Raw genomic sequence first — 18,923 nt, 5'->3', positions numbered from 1 at the left:
TCAGGAGTAGATTCCTTAATACCTNGTTTTATTTTTAACTTTTTGAGGAACCTCCATACTGTTTTCCAGAGTGGCTGCACCAGTTTGCACTCCCACCAACAGCTTAAAAGGCTTCCCCCTCTCCCCCATCCTTGCCAACATCTGTTGTTTCCTGGGTTGTTAATTTTAGCCATTCTGACAGATGTGAGGTGGTATCTTATCATGGTTTTGATTTGTATTTCTCTGATGATGAGTGATGTTGAGCATTTTTTCCCGTGTCTGTTAGCCATCTGTATGTCTTCTTTGAAAAAATGTCTATTCATGTCTTCTGCTCATTTCTTTTTTTTAATTCTATTTAATTTATTTTTTAAAATTTACATCCCAGTTAGTTAGCATATAGTGCAACAATGATTTCAGGAGTAGATTCCTTAATACCTCTTAGCCATTTAGCCCATCCCCCCTCTCACAACCCCTCCAGTAACCTTCTTGTTTGTTCTCAGTATTTAAGAGTCTCTTATGTTTTTCTCCTTCCTCCTTGTTTTCACATTATTTTTGCTTCCTTTCCTTTATCATTTTTCTTAAAATGTTTATTTATTTTGAGAGAGAGAGAGAGAGAAAGTGGGGGAGGAGGGGCAGAGATTGTAGGAGAGAGAATCCTAAGCAGGCCTCACACCGTCAGCGCAGAGCTCAATGCAGGGCTCAATCCCACGAACTGTGAGGTCCACCTGAGCTGAGATCAAGAGCCAAATGCTCAATCAACAGAGCCACCCAGGTGCTCCACTTCTGCCCATCTCTTAACTGGATTATTTGTTTTCTGGATGTTGAGTTTGATAAGTTATTTATAGATTTTGGATACCCTTTATCAGGGTTAGCCAGGGTCAAGAAGTTATTTGTAAATATCTTCTCCCATTCTTTCGGTTGCCTTTTAGTTTTGCTGACTGTTTCCTTCAATGTGCAGAAGTTTTTATACTGATGAAGTCCTAATAGCTCATTTTTACTTTTGTTTCCCTTGCCTCCAACAATGTGTCTAGTAAGAAGTTGCTATAGCTGAGGTCAAAGAGGTTGCTGCTTATGTTTTCCTCTAGAATTTTGATGGTTTCTTGTCTCACATTTAGGTCTTCATCCATTTTGAATTTATTTTTGAGTGTGGTATAAGAAAGTGGTCCAGTTTTCCAGACACCACTTGTCGAAAAGACTGTCTTTTTTCCATTGGATAGTCCTTCTGCTTTGCCAAAGATTAGTTGACCATATCATTGGGGTCCATTTCTGGGTTTTTTATTCTGTCCCACTGATCTATGTGTCTGTGTTGTGCCTGTACCATACTGTTTTGATAACTACAGCTTTGTAATATAGCTTGAAGTCCCGAATTGTGATGCCTCTGGCTTTCCTTTTCTTTTTCAAGATTGCTTTGGTTATTCAGGGTCTTTTGTGGTTCCACACAAATTTTAAGATTGTTTTAGCTCTGTGAGAAATGCTCATGGTATATTTTGATAGGGATTCCATTAAATATGTAGATTGCTTTGGGTAGCATAGACATTTTAACAGTATCTGTTCTTCCAACCCAGGAGCTTTTCCATTTCTTTGTGTCATCTTCAATGTCTTTCCTAAGTGTTCTTTAGTTTGCAGAGTACAAATCTTTTAACTCTTTGGTTAGGTTTATTCCTGGGTAACTTATAATTTTTGGTACCATTATAAATGAGATTGATTCCGTGATTTCTCTTTCTGCTGCTTCATTATTGGCATATAGAAATGAAACAGATTTCTATGGGGTGACTGGGTGGCTCAGTTGGTTAAGCGGCCGACTTCGGCTCAGGTCATGATCTCACGGTTTGTGGGTTCGAACCCTGCGTTGGGCTCTGTGCTGATGGCTAGCTCAGAGCCTGGAGCCTGTTTCAGATTCTGCAGTCTCCCTCTCTCTCTGACCCTCCCCTGCTCATGCTGTCTCTCTATCTCTCAGAAATAAAAAATAAATAAATAAAATTAAAAAAAAAGAAATGCAACAGATTTGTTGATTTTGTATTCTGTGATTTTGCTGAATTCCTGTATCAGTTCTGCAATTTTTTGGTGGAGTTTTCTGGGTTTTCTACATAGAGTATCATCTTGTCTGCAAATAGTGAAAGTTTGACATATTCCTTGCTGATTTGGATGCCTTTTATTTCTTTTTGTTGTCTGATTGCTGAGGGTAGGAGAGAAAGGTCTCTCTTTTTTTAAATGTTTATTTTTGAGAGACAGAGACAGAGAGACAGAGAAAAAGGGCAAGAGGGGGAGGGGCAGAGAGAGAGAGAGGGAGACACAGAATCCAAAGCAGGCTTCAGGCTCTAAGCTGTCAGCACAGAGCCTGATGCGTGGCTCTAACTCATGAACCATGAGATCATGACCTGAGCTGAAGTCAGAAGCTTAACTGATTGAACCACCCAGGCACTCTTCCTGAGCCTCTTTTTTAAGAACACTAATCCCATGACCAAGCTCTCATGATATAATCACTTCCCAAAGACCCCATCTAATAATACCGTCACCTTGGGTGTTAGGATTTCAACATATGAATTTTAGGAGAACACAAACCTTGAGTCTATAGTAGGCAAGATTAGGAAGCTAGAAGCCACTGCCATTTGGCTGACAGACAAATGGAAGATGCTGTTTCTGGAGCTTAAAGACTAGTATCATAGGCAAAAGTTGGAATATCAATAGACATGTCCCAGGAGAACAAAGCTATCAAGGAGATGCAGTAGGCATTAGAACTGAAATAGGGAACAGGAAATAAATATCTTGGTTTTTCACCTTTCTTTCCACCTTCCAATTTCCTGCCAATGCCTCCCACTGAGCAAATTTCAGCTTGAAGTTGAATGTTAAGGAACCTGGTGAACATACCCTGAAAGGGTCAGCCTCCCTACAATACAGACCAAAGAGGGGAGAAAGAATGGATATAAAAGCAAAAAGGACAGGGACTAACACATCAATCAATTCTTTTAAGCTTTTTAAAAAATGTTTATTTATTTTTGAGAGAGTGTGCAGGGGAGGGGCAAAGTGAGAGGGAGACAGAGGATCCAAAGTGGGCTCTGTGCTGAGAGCCTGATGCTGGGCTCAAATTCATGAACCATGAGATTGTGACACTTAACCAACCAAGCCATGCAGGTGCCTCCAATTCTTTTTAACTTTTAAAATCAATTTTATTGAGGTATAATTTACTTACAATACCCTTATATAAAATGTACACTTTAATAATTTTTTAAGCTTATTTTTAAAATTTATTTTTATTTTTGGGGTGCTTGGGTAGCTCAGTTGGTTGAGCCTCTGACTCTTGATTTCAGCTCAGGTCATGATCTCACAATTAATGGGTTCAAGCCCTGCACTGGGTTCTGTGCTGACAGTGCAGAGTCTGCTTGGGATTCTCTGTCTCCTTTTTTCTCTCTACCCCTCCCCTGCTCACACTTTTTCTTGAAAATAAGAAAATAAAAATAAATAAAACATTAATTTTTTTGTTTTTATTTTTTAAATTTACTTATTTTGAGAGAGAGATATAGAGAGAGCAAGCAGGGGAGCAGAGAGAGAGGGAGAGAGAGAATCCCAAGCAGGAACTGCACCGTTAGCACAGACACTGGGCTCGATCTCACGAACCGTGAGATCATGACTTGAGCCAAGATCAAGAGTCAGAAGCTTAACCAACTGAGCCACACAGGTACCCCCACTTTAATAATTTTTGACAAATGAATATACATATGTGATGACCCACTCAAGATATAGAACATTTAATCCCCTAGTCCCTCCAAGTTCCCTTTTACTCTCTTGCCATGAATCTCCCATCCCACCTCAGTTCCTGGCAACCACTATTGATTAGTTTGGCCTGTCCTGTCCTGTCACTAGATTACTTTTGCCTCTTCTAGAATTTCATGGAAATGGATTCATATAGTATGTATTCTTTTGTGCCTAGATTTTTATCACTCAGCATGTTTTTGAGATTCATCTATGTTGTTTTTATCAGTTTCTTTTTACTGCTGAGTAGTAGTCTATTGTATCCATTCACCTATCGATGGACATCTGGGTTATTTCCAAATTTGAGCTATTATGAATAAAACTATTGTGGATATTTATGTACAAGGTTTTTTTTTTTTTTTTGTGGTGTGTATATGTGTTTGGTGGCTACGTTTTCAATTCTTGTGGGCAAATATCTGGGAGAGGGGAATTGCTGGGTCATATGATAAGAAATTGCCAAACTCAACAATTCTTTTTAATTTTATAGATATCATTACTGTGAATTTCCATGAAAGGACATTGTGCATTTCCTCCAAAGAGCTAAGGGTTAGAGGGAGAACAATTCTTATGAGAAAAAAACCTCAAAGAATTTAAATACCTTTGATACATATGCTTCCATAGCTCAATTATTTTTTTTTTTAATACATAGTAAGAAAGGGATTGGGGGAAGTGTAGAAGAGGAACTGAAAAGTAAAGCAATGCAAAATAATGACTAAAAAGACTTCTTGACAATGGTAAAGTCATCCTACACAGCTGCTCTGAGATCCCAGAAGTGCTGTCAGCAACCTTCTGGCAAAGCTACTCTGTCAAATGAATGCAATAGGAACCATATTTGTGAAGGAATATCTTTATTAATATAAGCAAATACACCTCTCCTTTATAGTAATATAGAGGTGTGGGCTTTTTCCTTTACTTGTAGTCGTAATGTTTCCCCAACATTTAACACTTCCTTTTGAATATGTGAGTTGAGTCATAAATTAATGTCACAAATAAATGTCATCTAGATGAGGGAGGCAACTACATTACAAAGTAGGAAGGTGTAGCTTGATATGAATTGTTACAGTTGACAGCTATGTACTACTGAACTAAATGACATCATGTCAAATTCTGAGATATTAAACAGTAGTTGGAATGTAATGTTGTGGACTTTTAGGTTTGCAGCCTTAAAAGTTTTGTCAATCTTTTCCAGACATTCTGAAAAGGAAATGAACAGGTGGTTTGAAAACAAAGACAAATGAGGACTTTAAAGGCTTTCTTGGCATTTCAATGGAAAGTTGTTCTACACTGGTGATGTTTTAAAGAAAACACATATAAATACATTTAGTTTGTCTGGAAACAGACTTATTTATTGGACCTTTCCATTTACTTTTGAGACAAAAATAAATAGTTATAGAAGACTCGTGTGTTACTCACTGTACACTTTGTATCAGGTTTTATTTAATCTCAAACTAGGAGAAAGAATGGATGTCTATTTTATATGATGCCATAATGTACATTAGTGAGCTCAACCCACTTAATCTTAAAATAACAGTATCAGGTCAGGGATTTAGAATACAGTATTGTATGAAAACAGTTGGCAGGGAGACTCTTTCTTCTGCCATTAATAGCTGACTAGAAATGGTATTTCTGACCCTAAATCTAACTGAAACCCAGAAACAATAAATGGAGAGGATGGGGTGGATAATTTGTGGATATGTTTTTCAAAGTAGAGAAAGAATGACTGTGTTTTTGCTGAATTATATGTTGCCATGGACATGGCAGTATGCAGTAATGATGCTATCATCTATACAGCTGTATAACACAGCTTCTCCCTCCCTCACCCCCCTCAGTAAGGCTTGAAAATAACAGGTTTGTGTGTAGTTTGGTAAGAAAATTAGGATCATTTGAAGTCGTTTCAGTTTCAATCTAAGAAAGAGGCTCGAGGGATGGGAAAGAAGAGCAAAGAAAATGTACAAAAAGTACATATTATGTAATAAAGTGTAGTATGTATTATGCAGAGCCTACAGAGGGGTGTCTTGGTATGCTGGAAAACTAATGGCTTTGCAGCAAAAAGACCTGGATTTTAGTCCTTGTTGCATCACTTGTGTGTGACCTTGACCAAAGTCACCATGTCTTTATGGTTCAGTTTTCTCCTCTATAAAATGGAATCATAATGATAATGCTATCTTCTACCTTAAGGTGCTGTTGTAAGGATTAAAGGAATGAAAACTTGTAATCTATAAAGTCCTATAAAAATAAGGCTTTATAGACATATTGCAGTGTTGAATCTTCAGAAGCAAGGAAGAGCAAAGGAAAAGGATTTTAGAAGGCTTTGGAAGCTGACAACCTGGGTTCTGATTACAATGCCATGGTTGGTAGCTTTGAAATCTTGAAGCAAGTAAAGGACCTAATCTTGGTTCCTGTTTTTGAGAAATGAGGACAACACCACTTTCTTCGTAGAATCAAGTGAGAGAATATATGCAAAGCAACCTACCACTTGGTAGATGTTTGATAACCCCCTCCCTCAAATTACTTCTTAATGTCATGAGCAACAAAAGGTGTTGACACTGTAGTATCTTTGAACAGATACCTACACTAAGGCAAGGCAGGGACAGATAAGGAAAACTGAGGTAAATCCAATCCAAGTGGGAACCAACAGCTAGACTTAGAGATGTCTTAGTTCACTCTTACCCACTCGAGGCTAGGGTATCCATACAATAAAGGCATGCAGAGTTGGAGAGCGGTCGAGTGGAGTGTCCTTTCGACTCCGCGGGCTCGACGGGAGGGACCCTGAAATTCTTAATTAGAGCCGGTTGCCATGGCGACAGTCTCTAGGCAGCGTGGGCTGAGCTCTCCGGAGGGCTGGAGGGTGGGCCGCCACTGGACCCTGCGCGCGCGCCCGCCACCAACTTTCCCTCCAGACCCGGGAGGGGGCGGCACGCTCCGCCCCCGCCCCCGGGCCGCGCACGTCCGCGCTCGGCGGCGCGCACGCCTGCGGGAGCCCTCTCCAGGCAACCTAGTGCTGATCGCTCGTGCCGGTGTGGCAGTTAACAGCCTTTGCGGGAGCCCGAGGCTCGAGAGCAGCCCCCTCCCCTTCCTGGACTCCCCCCCCACCCACTTTCCCGGTCGGCCCCGGGGCATGAGCAACGATGGCCGGCTGCAGCCCTGAGGAGAAAACTTACCGGCGCTTCCTGGAGCTATTCCTGGGCGAGTTTCGCGGACCGTGCGGCGGCGGCGAGCCTGAGCCGGAACCCGAACCCGAGTTGGAGCCCGAGCCCGAGCCCGANNNNCGGCCGTGCCGCCGCCGCCGCAGCCCCAGCTGCCGCCTCTGCCCCCGCTCCCGCGGCCGCTGTCGGAGCGCATCACCCGTGAGGAGGTGGAGGGCGAGAGCCTGGACCTGTGCCTGCAGCAGCTCTACAAATAGTTAAGTAGCGGGGCTTGGCTGGGGGTGGGCCCGCTGTCCCCGCGCATCGGCCTCGACGCGNCGGGCGGTCGCTGCGAGCTGCCCACGCCCGCCTCGGCCTCCGCGCCTCCTGCCCGACCGGGAGCCGCCCCCGGCGCCCTCCCGCAGGCTCCGGCCCCTTCTTGCGGCTGCACCTCGGCCGCCCACTTCTTGCTCCACTTCACGAACACCCTTTTCCTTTAGTGCTTCTTTCTTTCAGAATTACGAGCTCCGTCTTCTTCCCAGCTCCCTTTCTCCTCTTGGAGGTTTGCTGCCACCCGGGTCTGCCTTTTCCCAGTCTGAGTCCCTTGTTTGGCGGCGGAGAGACGCGACTCCTTTATAAAGCTGAGCTGCGAGGTGCCTCCTGCGTAACCGCAAAAAAACAGTGATAATAATTCCGGCCTTATAACCACAGGAGGAGAGACTGGAGTAGATTTCCCTCAGTGCTGAAAGTGAAGCGGGCGTTAGATGGCTTAATCCCCGGAAGCCGAGTGTGTTTTAGTTTAAAGATTTTTTGGTAACTCGTAATTGAGGGAGGTGGGAAGGAATTGAGAGGGAAGGGTAATTAAGCACATTTTTTCTAGCGAGGGTTCAGGTGAAAGACAGAGTTATAATTCGTTAAAGTGGAAAAGTCAGGCTGGTTTGGTAAAATTGCAATTACGTACAGTATTTTCAGTCCATTAAGTAGATGGGGTAGGGGAGAGAAAGCAGATGGCTTAGCTACACAGATGAAAGTCTAAAATAGAAAGGTCGAGGCTTTGCCTTTCATCCCAGTTCTGGTTTTTATGGGCTTGAAATAGAAACGGTTTACAATTGCGTTTCTTTATAAATGGAATTGTTCTGAAATAATGACAGAGGAAAATACTGACAAATCTCTGAAAACATTGGTAAACCTGAGAGCGTCTTGGCATTCTGCTGATAGTTCGGATGAAAGGTGTTATTCTGGCCCCCCAAAAGTTTACTGCTGCAAGATTCACTGCCATTAAATTCAGACTCACTTCTTGGATTTTCTCAAAAGCCTGACTTAAAAGAAGGGCCTGGAAAGTAATTGTTAGGTCTTCATCCAGTCTAACAGACACCTGATCAAATCATTCTTCTTATTGAAGCAGAGGTTTATCAATAGGGAAAAAACATTTAACATATCTGCTGTAGAAGTGGACTGTGTTGATGTCCTACACTTTATAAGCTATTTGAAATTTAATTTTGAAATACTGTCCGGTTACCAAAGTAATAATGCTTTCTGGGAAATGTAAAAAAATAAAATGGCGTGTAATACCACCACCAGGGATAAACAATATTAACATTTTACAGTATTTCTTTCTAGTGTTTGAAAACTATCATAGAAAAGGGCTTATGAAATGTCATTTATAAACACTAAATAAAGACACTTAAAACTTTCTACTTAAAATGAAATGGAAATGTTTACCAAAGTAGAGGAATTTATCTCAGTGTCAGACTAATTTTATTTTGACAGTTCTTACCTTTACAAATGCAGTGACAGAATTAATGAAACACAAACAGTAGAGAAGGTCCATTACAAAGAGTCATTAGTTTATAACAACCATGAACATTTGCCATTCAAGAAGATTTTTTAAAAACTGAAATCTATATAAAGATAAGTAAGATGGTAAGTAGATTTGTTTTTCCATATGGAAAGGAAGCAAGATTAGTTTCAGTATACGTAAAACTAGAAAAGGTATTCTAATGATAAATGACCATTTGAGAACAGAAGTTTGGATTTGAAGTAAAACTAGCACAGTTAGAAAATATGATTTCACCTAAAGTTAAAGATTTCATGATTTTTATTTACTGTGTTTTGTGCAAAAGCTATTAATCTGTTTTTATTCAGATATAAAATGGCTGGGTTGTTTATGTAAAGTGTCTTCAAAATCTTTAACAGATTAAAAAAAGCAAATAGAAAACACAGTTTAAAAAATATACTTTTAAATTAACATTAAAAATTTTTTTTATATAAAAGAAAATACTGTCAGTTCGTCACCAGAGTTAATACTGGAAGACACTGTAGAGGTAGATCATGTTTCTGTCTAAGCACTTTATTTTACAGATGAGAAAAGTGGATCTAAATTCACAAATGACAAATTATGTACAAGTAGTTCTGACATTTCTCAACATAAATTCTTAACTGCACAACTCTCCTTTACGTAGTCAAAATGATGGGTCCTCAAATTTCCTAGGAAATATTTTGAAATGATTCTGATTAGAAATATGTTGAGGGGTGCCTGGGTGGCTCAGTTGGTTAATCGTTCACCTTCATGTCATGATCTCCTGGTTGGTGAGATGGAACCCGGAATTAGGCTCTGAGCTGACAGTGTGTAGCCTGCTTGGGATTCTCTCCCTCCCTCCCTCCTTNCTTGTTCCTCAGTTAAGTTCCTCCTAATCCTCCTATACGTGCAAACATATGATATTTGTCCTTCTCTGTCTGACTTTATTTTGGGAATTCTTAATGTGCATTAAAAACTCTGTCATACTTGTCAAATGGTACTAAAATTCCTTTTTTTAAAAAATTTTAAAATGTTTTATTTATTTTTGAGAGAGAGACAGAGACAGCATGAGCAGGGGAGGGTCAGAGAGAGAGGGAGACACAGAATCTGAAGACAGGCTCCAGGCTCTGAGCTAGCTGTCAGCACAGAGCCTGATGCGGGGCTCAAACCCATGGACCGTGAGATCATGACCTGATCATGACCTGAGCGATGTCAGACGCTTAACTGACTGAGCCACGCAGGTGCCCCTAAAATTCTTAAATAGAGCTACCTAAACTATATATTCACCAATTAGTGTAAGAAGAAAATCACACTGCACTTAATACCAGTTTTATAAGTCTCTAGTGTGTGTTTTCTGTTAGGTTTTTAGAAATATATAATACATAGCTGCTAAACAGACTAAGGTTCTCCAAAGAAAATGAAGAAAAGTGCTTATCTTCTCATTGCTGTTTTATGTATAGACTGGTTGAAAATTAAGAAAAAAAAAAGGTAGTGAATGTTTTTCCTCAATATTTTGCTTCTCAAGAATTTTAGAATAGGAACAGCAGATATAGTTAACATTCTTCATTTTGATGGAGTCTCAAGGACTAACTTGAGATATGCAGTTACTTAGATAAGTAAAGGATCAAGGTTTAAATAGACAAAATATAGTTATAATTAGCAACTTAAAAGTTTTTCAGAGAAGTATTTGGGATGAAGATTTTGCCTTCAAAATGGGAAATATATATTTAGATAGATAAAAACAACATGTAACAGTTTGAAAGAATAAGAACAACAAATTTGAAACTAGCAAAGATCTCCTTGGATAAGAAAGACCTCTGTTGTGGGCTATAAATACCTTTTTAGGGACCATTTAAACATTTTTTCCAGTTTATTAAACCTTAGGAATCAATAATAAATGCATGTGATATTTTAGAACTGTTTTACTGAATTGATCTATTGTCAATAAAAAATTCCAATGATTTACAGCCTTTTTCTAATGACAATATTAGGGTTTTTGAGGTTAATGAGGTACTGTCTTTGAAAGGGTGGGCATGAGATATTTTGTAGCTTTGAAACAGTTTGCAAGTAAATAAATAACTATAAATAAGTGAATAACTGATCTTAGAGCAGATATGAATATGAGGCTACGTGTATAGGTTACATGGGTCAATATTGTGTATTTTGTCTGCACTATATTGAGGATAAATCTATTTGTTTTAATCCAGAAGCCCATGCTGTGAAGTCTTTACTAGAGATATATGTCATTAATGTTTTTAGAGCAGTTGTTTCCTCAGTTACTCATTGGACTTATTGATGGGGAGACAGATATTCCAGCACTCTGGCAAAGTTAAGTAGTTCCAGATAGTAATGAGGGGTGGGGGTGGGGGGCACTTTTAAAATGGCTTTGAAAAGAAAATCTTTGGTTATAGACACTAATAATTCAGTTATATTGAATTATGTGAAACATTAATAAGTTTGACATAGGTCAGAAACTTTGTCTCACTTTTACATATTATCAATAAAAAATACATGGATGCAAGTTTTATAATATTCATTTAAAACTACACATTTTTTCTTATTAGTAAGTAATAAATAGGGGTGCTTGGGTGGCTCAGTTAGTTAAGTGTCCAGCTCTTGATGTCAGCTCAGGTCATGATCTCATGGTTCTGTGATTGAGCCCTGTGTTAGGCTCTGTGCTGACATTGCGGAGCCTGCTTGGGAATCTCTTCTCTACTCTCTGCCCCTCCTTTACTCGTTTGTGCTTTCTCTGGCTCAAAATTATGAAATGAACTTTAAAAAAAAAGTAAAAAGTGTTCACTATAAGCAGCAGAGAAAATTCACATTAGTAGAAAGAAGAAGAAAATTATCAAGCTTTCATTGTTAACCATAGTTTTCAGGTTTTATTCCTGCCTCTCAAGCTGCTGATTTTCTGTGAGCTTTTAAGTACTCCGCCTATCCCTTGAATATTGATGTTTGGTCCTTAGCCTTTTCAACTCTGATGTCTGTCCTGTTTGTAGTTGATATCAATTTCTCCCATGACTTTGGATATTTGATTCCCAACTCTGTTTCTTTTCTTTTTTTTTAATGTTTTATTGAGAGAGAGAGTCAGGGTGATCAGGGGAGGGTCAGAGAGAGAGAGGGAGACACAGAATCTGAAGCAGCCTCCAGGCTCTGAGCTGGTTGTCAGCACAGAGCCTGACGTGGGGCTCGAACCCACGAACCGTGAGATCATGACCTAAGCCGAAGTCAGATGCTTAACCGACTGAGCCACCCAGGCGCCCCTCCCAACTCTGCTTCCATCTTTGCTTGGAAAGATAGAACAGTTCTACCTAGATATCCAAAAGGCTTCTCACTGTTCAGAACCTAATTCAATCCTCCAACTCCCTCTGTCTCCCCCAAAACAAACAAAACTAAAATCTGTTTCTCTTTCTGGGAGGTCCGTTCCTGATTTCTCTTTTTCTCACCCCTCACATTCAGTCAATTTTGCCTTGTAAACATCTCATAGATATGTCCCTCTCCATTCCCACTGTCATTGTCATCTTTTGCCAATCTTACTCTTCTCCAGTATATTCCAAAGTGACTCCTCTAGAATCTGTATTAGTAGATTGTCTAGTTGTCACCCACTGCTTAAACATTTTACTCTTTTCTCAGAGTTAGCCAGACTGAGAGATTAAAGGCACAACCCTCCAGACCACCAAGTCTGCCCAGGACTTCTGACCCAGCTGCAAGGAGTTAGGGTCCAGCTATAGAGTTAGATGGAAGAGACCACACAAGACACCCTCACATCTGACATCAACTGTAAGTTTAGGGATTTCTAAAAACCATCCCTAGATTTGATAATCTACTGGAAAAACTCATAGAACTCCCTGAAGGCTATTGTACTAACAGATATTGTTCATTATAGAGAAAAATTACAAATTACGACCAGCCAGGGGCACCTGACTGTCTTAGTTGGCAAATCATGTGACTTTTGATCTCTGGGTTTTAAGTTTCAGCACCATGGTTGGGTGTAGAGTTTGCTTAAAAATCTTTAAACAAAAAGCAGGGGGTGCCTAGGTGGCTCAGTGGTTAATTAAGCATCCGGGTCTTTCTTTTCTTTTCTTTTTTTTAAATTCTTAAAAAATGTTTATTTTTGAAAGAGAGGAATACAGTATACAAACAGTGGAGGGGCAGAGATAGAGGGAGACACAGAATCCAAAGCATGCTCCGGTTCCAAGCTGTCCGCATTGAACCCAGGCAGGGCTCAAACTCTCAAACTGTGAGATCATGACCCTAAAGTCAGACACTTAACCAACTGAGCCAGTCAGACACCCCAAGCACTTGACTCTTGATTTCACCTCAGGTCATGATTTCATGGTTTGTGAGTTGGAGCCCCATGTCTAGCTCTGTGCTGATGGTGTGGAGCCTGCTTGGGATTCTCTCTCTCTCTCTCTCTCTCTCTCTCTCTCTCTCTCTCTCTCCTTTTGCCCCTCCCTCCCTCCCACCCTTTCTCTCTCTCTCTCTAAAAATATATATATAAACTTAAAAACAAAATAAAAACAAAACAAAACAGAAAACAAATTAGGACCAGCCAAAGGAAGACATGCATGGACACAGTATAGGAGAGTTTCAAATGTGAAACTTCTATTCTCTTCAGGGATGTGCTCCCCTCTCCAGGATTAATGTATGATAATAACACTTAGAGTATTCTAGCCCAAGAAGCTCACCTGAGCTTCAGTGTCCAGAGGTTTTTTGTTTCGTTTTGTTTTTAAGTTTTATTTATTTAAGTAATCTCTATACCCAGCATGGGGCACCCTCTTCCAACTGAGCCAGCCAGGGGCCCTGGTGTCCAGAGTTTTTATTGAGATTTATTGATTGGTTGGACTGGAAGTCAGGCTGATAACCACGTGGTCCCAGGGGCCCATCATAAATAACAAAGGCACTCCTATTACTCCAGAAATTCCAAAGTTTAGAGGTTACCTCCTGGGAGCCACAGACAAAGGCCAGACCTTCTTTCTGAGCAAGGCCAAGTTCTTTACTATATACTTTCATTACTTATCTCTCCATTGCCCTTTAGATAAAATCCAAAGAAGGCCCTGTAATCTTATCCCATCAGCTTCATCTTTGAATCACTGTCCCAATCCCACCTCTACAGCTCTAGAAACTACAGCTATTTTAGATTACTAATATATTAGTTTGAATGTGCTGTGTTTGGTCTTACCTCTGCACCTTTGCCTATAACACACTATTCCTTCTGCCTGGAATACTATGCACCACCACTCCCACCCTGCCCAATCCAATCTCTTACCCATTCTTTAAGTCTCCATTTAACAACAGCTTATTCACCATCTCCACACTCATTAATGAGTTAAGTGTCTTTTCCATGTGCTCCTCTAGAATACCCAATGCTTATTCCTTTTGTAGCACTTGTTTGATTCATTTTTTTTTGTCAACAAATATGTGTTTTTTACTAGAGCAGTGATTTTCTTTAAAAAAATTTTTTTTAATGTTTTATTTCTGAGAGAGAGAGACAGCGTGAGCAGGGGAGGATCAGAAAGAGGGAGAGACACAGAATCCGAAGCAGGCCCCAGGCTCTGAGCTAGCTGTCAGCACAGAGCCCGATGCAGGGCTTGAACCCACGAACCGTGAGATCATGACCTGAGCCGAAGTCGCATGTGACTCTTGATCTCAGGATCTTGAGTTCAAGCCCCACATTGGGCATGGGGCCTACTTAAAAAAAAAATTACTGGTGAGAATTGTGTGTGTGTGCAAATGTGCATGTGTGTATGTGTGTGTGTATGTATGTAATTTATAAATATCTGTATACATATACAGATATTCCATATATATACATATATACCATATATATAGGTATATATATATGGTTGGGGAGAGAGAAAAGTATACACATGTGGGGGAGGAGGTTCATGGTGCTCCAGATATTTTGGTAGGGTGCCTGAGCATGTGTTTGGNGTCTGACTTTGGCTCAGGTCCTGATCTCACAGTTTGTGGGTTTGAGCCCTGTATTTGGCTCTGTGTTGACAGCTTAGAGCCTGCAGCCTGCTTCGGATTCTATGTTTCCCTCTCTCTCTGCCCCTCCCACGTTGCTTTCTCTCTCTCTCTTTCTCTCTAAAAAATAAATAAACATTAAAAATAAATTAAAAATTAAAAAAGACTAAAAAAATAAAATTATAGTTCTTACTATTTTAAACTGCTTTTTAAAAAACTTAGTTAAAAATAAACTTAGTAAATTTTGATGCGTTACAAAACTTACTATAGAAAATTTTAAGTATATGAAAAATAAAATAACCCACCCTTAGCAATGATCAGTTTGTTGCCAGTCTTGTTTCATCCTAACCTCCAGACATCTCATCGCACCTGTGTAACTTTAAAATGAGCACTCAGTAATTTAATCACAATTTTGTTAGACTTTTTAGGTGTTAAGCAGTTTTTGGTTACTCTAAGAATACTGTGATGCTCATACTTTGGGCAAACTTTTAATTTTCTTAGAGTGTATTTCTAGTGTTGGGACTGTGTTAAAACATACTTAAATATTTAAGGCTTTTGATTCATAGTTTTAAAATGTCCTCTAACAAGGCTTTATTAGTTTACCATCTAAGCAGATATATATTTAAAAAGATTATTTTTTTGGTATTATGAAATACTTTGAATATTTACCAAATAGAAAAATAAAATATCCATATACCCATCATTTGGTTTCAACAAATTATCATAATTAGGATTATTTTAAAGAAATGAAACACTTCATATGGAATTGAAGACTTTGTTTTCACTCTCTTCTCTGAACCCATTTCTTTTTTCCCAAAGGTAATCTGAGAATTCTTGTAATGTATCCTTCTGTTCTGTATTTTTATATTTTTCTACACATGAATTTGTATGGTCTCAATATATGCTGGGCTTTTTTAATTTGTTTTTGTTCTTATAACTAGTTATCTTGAGACTTTTAAAAAAAAATTTGTTTCTGTTGATACATAGAGATTTAGGTTTTTTTTCACTTTAGCTGCTATATAGCATTCCATTGTCTGATTTATCCAGTCTATTACAGACATTTGGGTTGTTCTGATTTTTAGTTTAACAATTGCTACTCTAATGGATAAATCCAAAAATCTCAAAAGCTTAACATAGTGTTGATTTCTTGCTCACAGAGTAACCCTCAATGGAGAGAAAAGGTTGTCTTCTAGAGAGTGATTAAGGGATCCAGGCTAATAGAGGGTATGTCACCTTCAACCTGTAGTTTCCAAGGTTGCTTTAGGCATCAACATCCATACAGGAAGCATAAGAAGAGTGGAGAATGGTGTTGGAAGTTTTTAGGAGCCAGTCTTTAGAAAGGGCATATATTATAATTCTTTACATTTCCCATTTAATAGAAGGCAAGTCATAGGTGGCCCCATAGGCACCACCTATGGCCCACATTGCACAGCAAACAGAACTGATAACAGTTCTACACTATGGGAAAAAGAGCACAAAACTTTGGTGGAGAGTTGGCATTCTCTGCTCTACAAATAATTCTACAGTTTGGACGTGTCTCCTTTTGCATATGTTTATAGATTTCCTGGGTATATACCTAAAAGTGGGATTGTCAGATTGAATTACTTACACTTTGACTTTGTTAGTTAGATATTACCAAATTACTCTGTCCAGCTTCATTGTATGAGAGGTTTGTTTGGTCAGTGTTCTCACTAATATTTGAACTGCCATACCAGTCAGCTTGTATTTTTACACAGCTGTGTGCCATTAATGTCACTGAACTATGAGGGAAAGGAATACTTGTAGTTGACTGGCATTTTGGAAGAGGACACTTGCCTGAAAGTCTAGACCAGTGCTGTCCAAAAGGAGTATAATTGAACCACATATGTAATTGAAAATTTGGTAACCACATTTTAAAAATTGAAAAGAGATAGGTGAATTTAGTTTTAATAATTTAGTTAACCAAAGACAGTACATCCAGGTATCATACATTGAAATATATTACCATTTAACATGTAATCAATATTAAAATATTATTGAGGTATTTTAATTTTTAAAAATTATTTTAGAGCCTGTGAGCAGGAGAGAGAGTCACAGAGAGAGAGAGAGAGAGAGAGAGAGAGAGAGAGAGAGAGAAAGAATGAATCTTAAGCAGGCTCCATGCAGTTCATGACCTGAACTGAAATCAAGAGACAAACACTTTTATTTTATTTTATTTTTTTATTATTATTTTATTTTACAAATAGTTTATCANTAAGAAGTTGCTGCGGTGGAGGTCAAGGAGGTTGTTTCCTGCTTTCTCCTCTAGGGTGTTGATAGTTTCCTGTCTCACGTTCAGGTCCTTTATCCATTGAGACAAACACTTTTAACTGACTGAGCCAACCAGGTGCCCAAAGAAATTATCATTTTTTTCTCTTAAAAGGTCTTTCTTTTATTTATTTATTTTTTTCTTAAATAGTTTATTGTCAAGTTGGTTTCCATCTAATACCCAGTGCTCATCCCTACAAGTGCCCTCCTCCATGCCCATCACCCCCCTTCCTCTCTTCCCCACCTCCATCAACCCTCAGTTTGTTCTCAGCATTCAAGAGTCTCTCATGGTTTGCCTCCCTCCCTCTCCCCAACTATTTTTCCCATTTTTCTACCTCATGGTCCTCTGTTAAGTTCCTCTTAATCCACCTAANAGTGTGCATGGTATGATCCCACTTCTTTTATATTTATTGAGGGCTGCTTTATGACCCAGTATATGATCTATCTTGGAGAATGTGCCATGTGCACTTGAGAAGAAAGTGAATATCATGGCTGCAGGATGTAGAGTTCTAAATACATCTGTCAAAGCCATCTGGTCCAATGTGTCATTCAAGTCCATTTTTTCTTTAGTGATTTTCTGTCTAGTTGATCTATCCATTGCTGTAAGTGGAGAATTAAAGTCCCCTGCTATGAGCACATTCTTATACATAGGTTTGTTTCTGTTTGTGATTAATAGTTTTATATATTTAGGTGCTCATATTCGGTGCGTAGACATTTATAATTGTTAGCTCTTCCTGATGGATAGACCCTGTAATTATTATATAATGCCCTTCTTTATCCCTTGTTACTGTCTTTACTTAAAATTTTTTAATGTTTTATTATTTCTGAGAGAGAGAAAGAGAGAGAGGCAGCGTGAGCAGAGGAGGGTCAGAGAGAAAGGGAGATACAGAATGTGAAGTAGGCTCTAAGCTAGCTGTCAGCACAGAGTATGACGTGGGGCTCAAACTCACGAACCGTGAGGTCATGACCTGAGCCGAAGTCAGATGCTTAACTGACTGAGCCACCCAGGTGCCCCTCCCTACTGTCTTTACTTTAAAGTTCAGTTTGTTTGATATAAGTATAGCTACTCCAGCTTTCTTTTGACTTCCAGTAGCATGATATATATTTCTCCATCCCCTTACTTTCAATCTGAAGGTGCCCTCCAGTCTCAAATGAGTTTCTTGTAGGCAGCAAATAGATGGATTTTGTTTTTTATCCATTCTGCTACCCTATGTCTTTTGATTGGAGCATTTAGCCCATTTACGTTCAGTGTTATTGAAAAATATGGGTTTAGAGTCATTGTGTTCTTTGTAGGATTCATGCTTGTGGTGGTGTCTCTGGTACCTTGTGTTCCTTGCAACATTTCCCTCATGGAATCCCCCTCAGGATTTCTTGTAGGGCTGGTTTAGTGATGATTGATTCTTTCAATTTTTGTTTATTTGGGAAGACTTTTATCTCTCCTTCTATTCTGAATGACAGGCTTGCTGGATAGAGGATTTTTGGCTGCATATTTTTTTTCTGTTCATCACATTGAAGATTTCCTTCCATTCCCTTCTGGCTTGCCAAGTTTCAGTAGATAGGTCTGTCACCACTCTGATAGGTTTCCCTTTGTATGTTAGGGCCCTTTTATCCCTAGGTGCTTTCAAAATTCTCTCTTTGTCCTTATACTTTGCCAGTGTCACTATGATATGTCGTGCAGAAGATCGATTCAAGTTACGTCTGAGGGGAGTTCTCTGTGCCTCTTGGATTTCGAAATTATCATTTTTTATGTGGAGTTTTCAAAATCCTGTGTATCTTTTGCACTTATAGCACATCTCACTGTAAGATATCATATTTCAAATATTTAGTAGCCATATCAGGCTAGTGACTATATTGAATTGCACAGGTTTAGCCTTAATAAGAACAACTTTAATTCTGTATCACGTACCTGACATTTAATTTCAGAGTCACATTTAAATGTGTTCTCCAATAACCAACTACATCTTTATTTAGTCTTTGGAGATATAGCAAGCTGAATTTATTTTTCTTAGATTTCT

The 18,923-nt window shown here is 39.1% G+C and overlaps 1 protein-coding gene across 1 annotated transcript in view; it reads left to right on the top strand.

The window, feature by feature from the left end:
- The first annotated feature begins 7,026 nt into the window (after positions 1 to 7,026).
- The window catches only part of PPM1E (protein phosphatase, Mg2+/Mn2+ dependent 1E), a 215,610-nt gene continuing 203,713 nt past the window's right edge, over positions 7,027 to 18,923 (top strand). The window contains exon 1 of the mRNA XM_077745624.1: positions 7,027 to 7,131. The gene's annotated coding sequence lies outside the window, so the exon portion shown is untranslated. The remainder of the gene's footprint in view (positions 7,132 to 18,923) is intronic.

Source organism: Crocuta crocuta, unplaced genomic scaffold (assembly GCF_008692635.1).
Source record: "Crocuta crocuta isolate KB4526 unplaced genomic scaffold, BGI_CrCroc_1.0 scaffold333, whole genome shotgun sequence".
NCBI classification, from domain to species: Eukaryota; Metazoa; Chordata; class Mammalia; order Carnivora; family Hyaenidae; genus Crocuta; species Crocuta crocuta.
The sequence above is the reverse complement of the archived record's forward strand: the minus strand, read 5'-3'. Positions and strand labels throughout refer to the sequence as shown.